At 40.1% G+C, this 9,943-nt stretch overlaps 1 non-coding gene across 1 annotated transcript; it reads right to left on the bottom strand.

Moving 5' to 3' along the window:
* Positions 1-6,993: 6,993 nt before the first annotated feature.
* On the bottom strand, positions 6,994-7,065 carry Trnag-ucc (transfer RNA glycine (anticodon UCC)). Its single transcript has one exon. It is a non-coding gene; the product is annotated as a tRNA-Gly (tRNA).
* Positions 7,066-9,943: the final 2,878 nt, after the last annotated feature.

The raw sequence follows: 9,943 nt of genomic DNA, 5'->3' as shown, positions 1-9,943 counted from the left end.
AGCAGCAGCAGCAGCAGCAGCAGGAGCAGGAGCAGCAGCAGCAGCAGGGGCTTCATGCCACTGCCTGGCATTTGGGTCCAGAGGGTGGCAATCCCAGTGGCCTGAGGACTAGCTCTACTCAGAAATGACATGCTTCTTTGTGCACTGAATCCACACTCCCATACCCATTGCCTCCTCTGCTTTGTCACTGGTTATGCCACTCTCCCTTGCATGTGTCCCTTCCCCATCTTTCTATCTCACGTTCATTTACAAAGGTGACATTGCAATCTGCTGTTTTGTCACACAGTCTATTATTTTGCCCAAACAGCTTTACATTCAAATATTTATTACAATGAGTCATTGATCTGGTTCAAGGTTTCTGAAGTACCATAAATACTGGAATATCACTGATACTCATCTTGGGAATTTCTGAGAATGAGAGAAATTGAAGGCTTCTGCGATAACTTCTCACTTCCCCCCAAAGAGAAACAGTCTAGACAGAAAACTATTGAAGAAAGTTGTGGTGTGAGTCCTAATTGATCTTAACAATAAAAACCTGGATCCAGATATTGGGGTAAATGCTGAAATATCAGAGAGACAAAGGAGTAAGCCACAGCCACGTCTTACCTCTCCAACTCCTCAGCCTGAAAGGGGGCCAAGCTCCTGTCTCAGCTCCACCTTATCACTTCCTCTCTCAGCTCAGCCATATTAGTTCCTGATTCCTCCTCACAAGTGCTGGGATTAAAGGGGTATGCCACCACTGCCTAGCCTCTATAGTTAACTAGTGGCTAGCTCTGCTCTGCTCTCCAGGCAAACTTTATTTGTTAGAACACAAAATATCAACACATTTCCCCCTTTTTGCCTAAAATAAAAAAACATTATAACTATATAAGAAAAACTATATACAGTAAGTATAATAACTATATACAATATATATATATATATATATATATAGGCAGTAAATACATCAACAATGTCTAGTCCATTAACAATTTGCAAATTCAGAAAAAAATAATTCGTATCTAAGCTATCTTGGTGAGTACAGAAAGTTGTACCTAACTTATTTTCTTTTCTAACTTGCACTACCAAAACTATCTTTTAATGTTTCTCAACCTTATATACATTACAACTCTTTAGCAAATTTATTTTCTTAATCTTGTAACAAAGAAAACTGTAACTATAACTATAAAGTCTTCAACTCCATCAGAGACCTGAGAAGGAAATAATATTACTGGAGTAAGCAGAAAGTGCAAGCAAATGACTTCCAAAAAAATGTGAGAAGTGATAGAAACAGCTGAATGCCTGGACAGTCACCCAAGGTTCCTCTGCAACGTTGGGGCATCTGTCTTAGGCCTACAGGCCTATACTATCTGAAAGACTTAACTATGAAGCAGGATTTTCCAAAGGGCTGTCGTACCTTGTCTTGTCAAAGTTTGGCAGTCCTTTCTTTTGTGTCCTGCTTGTCCATTTGGACAGCATACTGTCCCCAGTCAAGGCAAGTGCATTTTCTTGCCCAGTGGCTAACATTTGCCACAAAGAAAGCAAACTCCATGTGGAATTTTTTTGATGCCCAACATCTTCTCTGAAATATATTGGTGCTTCCAGGAGCAGATATGTCTCATTGTCATTAAAAAAAAAAAAAACCCTATGTTATTAAAACATTTTAAGTGTCATATTCACTATATGAATATATATATATTCACATATTCATATTCACCAATGAAGTGTTTGAAGACCACCTGTCTACCTAAAATACATCTGTTTGACCTTCTAACTAACATGACTACAAGTGTAATTATAATAGGTGAATTACTACTAACCTTTATTTCTTTAATATCCTAAATAGTTTGTAATAATAACTTTCAAGGACTAGCAATTTACATTGCATTGTTAAATGAGATGTATAGTTACAATACCTTGAACAAGATTAGACATGTATGTACAGTGTGTTCTAACAAAAATAATCTCAATTTTGTATCAATATACAAAGATCCATAGCAATATAAACTATTTAAAACAAGTAGTTGTTTTTAAAAGTAGATTCAATAATCTTTCCTTCTATCATATCATATCTATATCCCCCTTTTTTCTTTTCAAAACAGGAACTCTGAATCTAATCTCCTTTGTTCAACTTTTTTCCTGACCATTACCAATAACAACTTGTAACCAACCACCCTAAACAATGACAAATATCTATAACCCAATAAAAGAGCAAAACCCACCCACCCGCCTCTTGGGAATGTGGGTGTCCTGTTCTTAAAATTATTTCCTGCTGTCTTGGGGGAGGTGACAGCATCTTTAGGGAATCCTAAAAAGAAAAATTTGGATAAATTTTCAAATCCTGGGAGAGGCAGCTGTATTATTTGTTGTCCAGTCTCTGTATAACAGGAAAGTGCAGGGATTGTCTCAAGTCTTGACTAGAGTAATCTGGCACTGGATCATCTCAGCTAGCCACCTCAACATTGTCCTGAGCAGTTGCAGTCCAAAGAAAATATTTGGGTGGTGTTTGTCAGCTTAGTGGCATTATCATATTGCAGGTGGAATAGTCTTTGTCGGAGACTTCAAAGGTTGCTGTTCAGCATAGTCATGGTTCACTGCTGAAAACTAAAACGTTTTTAAATGTCATATTCAGCAGATCTCAAAAAGGTTAAAGAATCATAATTTGTTATATACATCCACAGTACAACAACTTAATTCCTAGTTACCTGATAGAGACTCTTAAATGAACTCATTTCTTTAATCTATGTATCACCATGCATGTGTTCTATTTCATCTTGTTCCTTTGGAAGCTCACAGCATCTCCCCTGACTCTGCCTTTCTTTGCCCTGACTTTGGTTGGATTTTCTGCCTGGCTATAACCTGTCTTGCCATAGGCCGAAGCAGCTTCTTTATTAACCAATGGTAACAACACATGTTCACAGCATACAGAAAGACCATCCAACAGCACTACCACTTTTCTGTTTAACCTAAAAGGAAGGTTTTCATTTTAACATAGTAAAATTATATATAATGAAATACTTATCAAGCAAGAACTACAGTTACAATATCTATTTGTATTTGGCAAAATTAAAGAAAATGTTTTATCATCTATCCTATTTTTGTGAGTTTAAAGTTTCATATCTAATTTATCTTTTATTATAACTAAGTACAGTTAACAATATCTGGTCTTTGTATTTGGCAAAATTAAAGAAAATATTATATCATCTATCCTGTATTTGTGAGTCTAAAGTTTCATATCTAATTTACCTTTTATCATAGCCAAGGAAAATTGTAACTATGACTATCTAGTCTTCAACTGCATCAAAGACCCCAGAATGTATTTATCTGAATAAACAGGAAGTGCATTGTAAACAACTTCCAAAACTCTAGAAATGACAAAGAGACATCTGGTTGCCTGGACAGTCACTCAAAGTTCTTTTGTAACATTGGGGTATCCATCTTCAGCCTATAGGTCTAGAATATCAAGCAGACTTTTCTGTGAAGCAGAGAATTTGAAGAACTGTCCCACCTATTATGGCAAAGTTCATCAGTCACTTATTCTGTGTCCTGAAAAATGTCTGGCTGTTTCCTCTGTGAAGCAGGAACCCTGAAGGACCGTCCCACCTTGTTTTGGCAAAGCCCAGCAGTCACTTTCCTGTGGGACCTGCATGTCCAGTTTATGACAGCCAAGCAGTCAAGGCAAAAAGCAGTTTCTTGCCCAAATGGCCAATCTTGCCACATTGAAAGCCAAGTCCTAAAGTTTCTTTAAAGTCCATCATCCTTTTATAATGTAAATTGGTGCTTCCAGGAGCAGATGTGTATCATTGCCATAAAGTGTCCAAATTATTAAAACATTTTAAATACCATATTCTGTAGGTCTTTGAAGTGTTTGAAGATTGCCTCTCTATCTGAAATATATCTCTGTATACCTAGAAAAAACTAACTAACATGACTATAAGTTTGACTATTATAGATGACTGTTAATCTTTATCTTAATATCTTAAGCAAAAGTAGAATTATAAATACATGATTTCAAAATTGACTTTAAATTTGTATCAATAAACCAAAATCCGTACCAATGTAAAATATGTAAGTTTGATAGTTGTTTTGGGGATTAAAGTAGATTCAACAATCTACTCTTATTCTATCATTTCTACAGCATATATTTCTGTATTATATTTCCCTTTCTTCTTTTAAAAAGAGGTTTACTATGACCAATAACCATTTATAACCAAACCCCTTTAAATGAAAACAAACATTTATAAGCAATGTTTTGAGAATTTGGCCATAGCTTCCTATACTATTTCCTGCTGATTGGGGCACTGGTAATCATATGGGGATCCTGAGAAAATTTTGAATTATGGCTAAATCTTGGCTGTAGTAGTCTGTGAGGCTACATCATCTCAGCCAGTTGCCTTAAAGCTGTTCTGGATGTTGGATCATCTGGGCCATAGCTCCCGTTGGAGACCTCTCAGGGGGTCTTCCTTGATAGAACCATATTAACCTGAAAGGAATCCACAGATTCTCATCTCCTATGAAACAAAAGAGGAACTTCTTTTCCAAAGCAGCATATCCTTACACCCAAATTTCAAAGTCAAGATACTTTTAAAATATATATGTTGGTTTAACTTAGCAGCCCCCACAATTAAATGTCTCTCTGCAGTTAAAAATCCCAAAGACAACATAATCAACATAATAATATACAGTATCCAGACTCTCTGTGTCTTTTTATTTCTTTACATGGCTTATTTTTATTATTCTATTTCTTAAGGACTTTCTCTACCTCTTTTTTCTCTTTAAAGCCAATGTATATTCTTAAACACACTGTAACCTGTTTAGAGGCTTTTTTCCATTTGAATCTGTCTCATTGTGTATCTTTCACCCTTTTCTGACCAGGGGAGTTTATGGACTGCTAAGCTGCATGGCTAGGACCAAAGCTTTGGTTTTGCTCCATGTGGCTTTTCAACATGGCTGGAGGTACCAAGGAGCCATGCTTACTTCTCCAATTCTGGGAACTGGTATTAACTACCATGAAGCTGTGTTTTTAAGCCTGCAGCTGTTCTCACAAGCCTGCAGGCAGCAGCTGGGAGAAGCCTCTTTGTATTGAAGCCTGTAGGAAACCATGGGAGTCTGCCAAGTTGCCACTGAAGCCTGCCACAGCCATAGAACAGGGTTCTGCACCGAGGCCCATAATGAGACATGAACTAGTAAGCTGCTCTTGGCTCTGTTTAAGAAAGTTTTTTGAGTTCTCAGGTTTTATGTGAAAATTCTTGCCAGTCTGGCCACCAAATGTAACCTGAAGCCTTTCTCCATCCTGCCTGGCCCCACAGTAGCTTATAAAATAATTACTCAGAAGCTTAATATTAATTACAAACTGTTTGGTCTTTGGCTCAGGGTTATGGCTAGCTAGGTATTTCATCTTAATTAACCCATTTTTTTTAAAGTATGTGTATCACCACATGTCTTATGACTGTACCAGTATGCTATTACATCTTGTTCCTCCGGCAGCTCACAGCATCTCCTCTCACTCTACCTTTCTTCTCCCTGTATCTTTGCTTGATTTTCCTACGAGGCTATAACATGTCTTGCAATAGGCTGAAGCAGCTTCTTTATTAATCAATGGTAGCAACACATATTCACAGCATACAGAGAGACCATCCCACAGCATTTTTTTTTAATTAGGCAAGACAGCTCAGCCATGTATCTCTTAGCAACAAGGATGCCTTCTAAGAAATGGATAATTGTACCTTCATCATGGTACAAACATCACTAAGTTCATTTACACAAGCCAAGATGCCACCAACTTGCCAGATAGTGGGATTAAATGGGACAGTGTAGCGTGCACAGCTGTCATCAAAGCAGTATGCAGCACTTAACTGGACACAGCTGGGAAAAGCATGTCAGGATGCTGGGAAGGATACTAAAATTGTTTGCCTCAGTATAATTTTGTTGCTTCATCTTCTTTTCCTTTTCTCTAGGTTTAATCCCAAACATCCATGCACAGTGGGATCAGCATCATTGGTTACATGCTGCAACAATATACAGGTGGCTGACTGAGCATGGAAGATTCTGTGCATTTGCAATCTGATTTTTGGCTTAGGCTGAGTTTTCCAGAAAACAGATTCTCATGTGATTTGTGTACAGGAAGCTGCTAGGAATATCACCATCAGTGGCATTCAGAGTAGAAAAGCAGAAGCAGGCAAAGAAAGAACCTGGGGTTGGCTGTGATGAAAGAATTAGCTGTCCAATGCTGTACTGCCCACTCCTGCAGAGTGAACCCAAAGGTGCCCACTACGCTGACTCCTAGAGCTATGTGAACTTAGCCAGACACTTTCAGCCCTATTTCCTGACAGTCAAGTGTTTTAACAGCATGCATCTTAGCTGCTTTTCTATTGCTGTGATAAACGCTATGACCAAAATCAACTTAAGGAGCAAAGATTTTATTTCAGTTTACAACTTGTGGTCCATCATCCATGGAAGTAAGAGCAGGAATTCAGGACAGGAACCTGGATCAAGAACTGAAGAAGAGGCCACAGAGAAGTGCTGGCTTTCTTCTCATAACTTGTTCAGCCTGCTTTCTTATACAACTCTAGGGTGGCACGGCCCATAGTAAGCTGGGCTCTCCCACATCAATCATCAAAATACATATATATATACCACAGGCTTGCCCACAGGCCCATCAGATGGGAGCATTTGCTCAATTAATATTCCTGTTGGGGATCTCCATCTTGGGGCCCCATTCCTAAGCCTGCCCTCAGTGTGCCAAGCAGCAATTCCCTGGAGCTTCCCTTTTCAGACTCTATCCCTCAGAAAGCCCACCAAGAGTCAATCCCTCCTCTAGGGCTGCTGAAGACCATGCATACAGAGTATTTAAGACCTGGTCACCAGATCTGCAAAGTGATTCCTCTCATGCCTTCCCAAGAGTGATCCAGGAGTTGTTTTGCTCTAATTATTAAATCTGGACTTACTAATTCAGCTTGATTGGCTTATTGCATCGATGGAGTTAGCCACTAACCGGGATATATATTTATCTGATGCATTGGCCGAGAGTTGAACCCAGGTCAACTGCTTGGAAGGCAGCTATGCTCACCACTATACCACCAATGCAGAGCATACCCAATAACCATGGATCCAATACTTATCAATTTGGTGCCAAACCTGAGTAGAGTTGAGATTTTCTGGCAATCACATGGCCATGGAAAGCCATTCTCCCTTCTTGTCCACATCCTCCACATCGACTTTTGCTGAGTAAGTCGTCTATTCCAAACCAATAGCCTATAAAGGGATCCAAGATCCTTTCTGAGTCTTCACCCCTTCTGAGTGAGAGGCTTCCTTCCATATTGCCTGCCCAACCACTGCAATGTAAGGTGACTCTGACCCATTCCAAAGTAGGAACGATCCCTACCCTTGGGGTTCCTTTGTTTGGGATCTGTCCCACACAGCGATACCCCGCCACCGTTTTGGCCCCAGACTATCTCAGGGGATGCCTCGCCAAAGTCTCTGGTCTCTGGCTAATGGCTCGTGAATGGATACTTCTGGATACAAGTTCAATCCCCAGACACCCTTAGGGTGTCTCCCATGAAATTTATCCAAATCAGGACTGTCTCATACCACACACCTCATGCGGATTTACCAGCTAGCACTGCATTCCTGCTCACTTCCCCTCACGGTCTGCATCTTGCCCGCCCCCCATTCCCTGCTCATCTGCTTGCCTGCTTCTCATGTCTTCCCTCTGAGATAGCCTTTCACTCTTTCCCGATTCCCAATAAACCCCTTGTTTCTCCAGTGTTTTCTTAGTGGCATACTTTTGGCAGGGCTCACTGAAAGGTGCCCACTTTGGCTTTGCCCACGAGGATTCCCTAGCATTTAGTTTGGCCAGATAAGAATTCTTCTTCCTTTGACAGATCCATTCCCTCTTTTCTCCTGCTCTCCCACAGTACCATGCAGTAATTCTATCTGCCCATTCTGCCCATACCAAATCCATTCTCCTTGTTTGTTCCTGCCTACTCTCAAGAAAAATCTCTTCTTCTAAATCCACTTGCTGTTCAAGCTCGCTCATCCAGGCTTCCTTTTGATCTTGGGCAGCCTGCACTGATACTCTGTTTTTCAATTTCCTTCCTCAGCTCTTCCACCTCCAGGCTCTCTGTGGCAGGCTGCCCCAACCCAATGGGAGCCACATTACAACCAGCAAGCACATTTTATCCCTATGCTGCTTTATACTGTAAACTCCTATTTTCAGATTTTTTAAGTTGGTCATCTGATATAGTTTCCCAGGAAAAGTTTTATTCATCTTTCTATTAAAAAGTCCTGTCTATTTCATTTGTGTGAATGAAAATGTGTGAATGATGATAGCCACTGCATGCTTGCTTTATTTATCTATTTATTTTGGTTTTTCGAGACAGGGTTTCTCTGTGTAGTTTTTTTGTTTGTTTGTTTGTTTGTTTGTTTTTTTTTGGTTTTTCGGGACAGGGTTTCTCTGTGTAGCTTTGCGCCTTTCCTGGGACTCACATGGTAGTCCAGGCTGGCCTCGAACTCACAGACATCCGCCTGGCTCTGCCTCCCGAGTGCTGGGATTAAAGGCGTGCGCCACCACCGCCCGGCTCTCTGTGTAGTTTTGGTGCCTGTCTTGGATCTCGCTCTGTAGGCCTCAAACTTATAGAGATCCACCTGGCTCTGCCTCCCGATTAAAGGCATGTGCCACCACCGCTCGGCTGCATGCTTGCTTTTAACTGGTTTTAAATGTCTGAGTTTATTTGTTCTGTGTGTCTTGGTAACAACTAGGTGCTTTGCTCAGGATTTACATCTGGGATTTGCTAAATCTGATGTGATGACAGAGAAGGTTATTTTATACTGTTCTACCTTATCATAAAGAAAAACAACTGAGAAATTGAGTGTGGTTAAAAATCTGCAACAAAAGTTAACTTAAAACTGGTAACTTCAAATTTAAACTGCTCTAGAAAACAACCACGTGGGCAGCTGCCATTAAGAATACCACGTGGGGACTGAAGAGATGGCTCAGAGGTTAAGAGCACTGACTGCTTGTTCTTCCAGAGGTCCTGAGTTCAATTCCCTGCACCCACATGGTGGCTCACAACCATCTGTAATGAGATCTGGTGCCTCTTCTGGCCTGCAGTCACATATGCTATATACATAATTAATAAATAAATAAGTAAATCTTAAAAAAAAAATACCATGTGGTCTGCCATTACCTACAACACGTGGCCAAACAACATTAAGAACTACACATCGTCTGCTACTATGCTAAAGTACAGCCAGCCATATGGGCAGCCACCATTTAGCAGAGTTAAAGAGAGAGGTAATATGACTTCACCACCGTCTTAGACAGAGGTGACCATATAGAAATGAGTGTACCAGGAGATATTAGGTCTCCAAGTTATTTTGGATTAGGATAGGTTTCTGTATGATAATTCCTGTCCTGTCCTGAAAACAAGGTTTATAAAATTTTTTGATAAGATTTAAAACAATGCTGGTTTACTGGGGTATTAAAGCTGCACCTCCATGCATTCATGGACAGGGATATATCTTGCTGGCAGCCAGATTTTGTAACCTAAGAGTAAACCCCTTGTCTAATTCAGATATACCTAACAGATAAGTATACCCTTATCGTCAAGTCCTCAGAAATCTGAGAATATGCATTTTAATTAAAAAAAAAAAAGCTTCTCGTGACAGAGACATGCCAGCTCCTAGCAATATCCTGTATCCCCTCAAAGACCACAAAAGAACTTCCACCTGAAAGATTGTTTTAAATGTGGCAAAGCCAAACATGAAGCAGACAACTGCTTTGAGTCTTAATTGCTGCCAAGACCCTGTCCAGACTGTGAATGAACAGGACACAGGGGAACTGATTGCCATACTTTGCTAAGACAAGGTAGGACACTCTCCACAAATTCCTACCCCTCAGGAAAGTCTGTCAGATCTTCTGGACTTGGCAGCCAAAGACTGCTGCTGTCTTTGGAACTTCTGT

Source organism: Peromyscus eremicus, chromosome 2, assembly GCF_949786415.1.
Source record: "Peromyscus eremicus chromosome 2, PerEre_H2_v1, whole genome shotgun sequence".
Classification (NCBI taxonomy): Eukaryota; Metazoa; Chordata; class Mammalia; order Rodentia; family Cricetidae; genus Peromyscus; species Peromyscus eremicus.
Note: the sequence above shows the minus strand (reverse complement) of the source record. Positions and strands in the feature narration are given on the sequence as shown.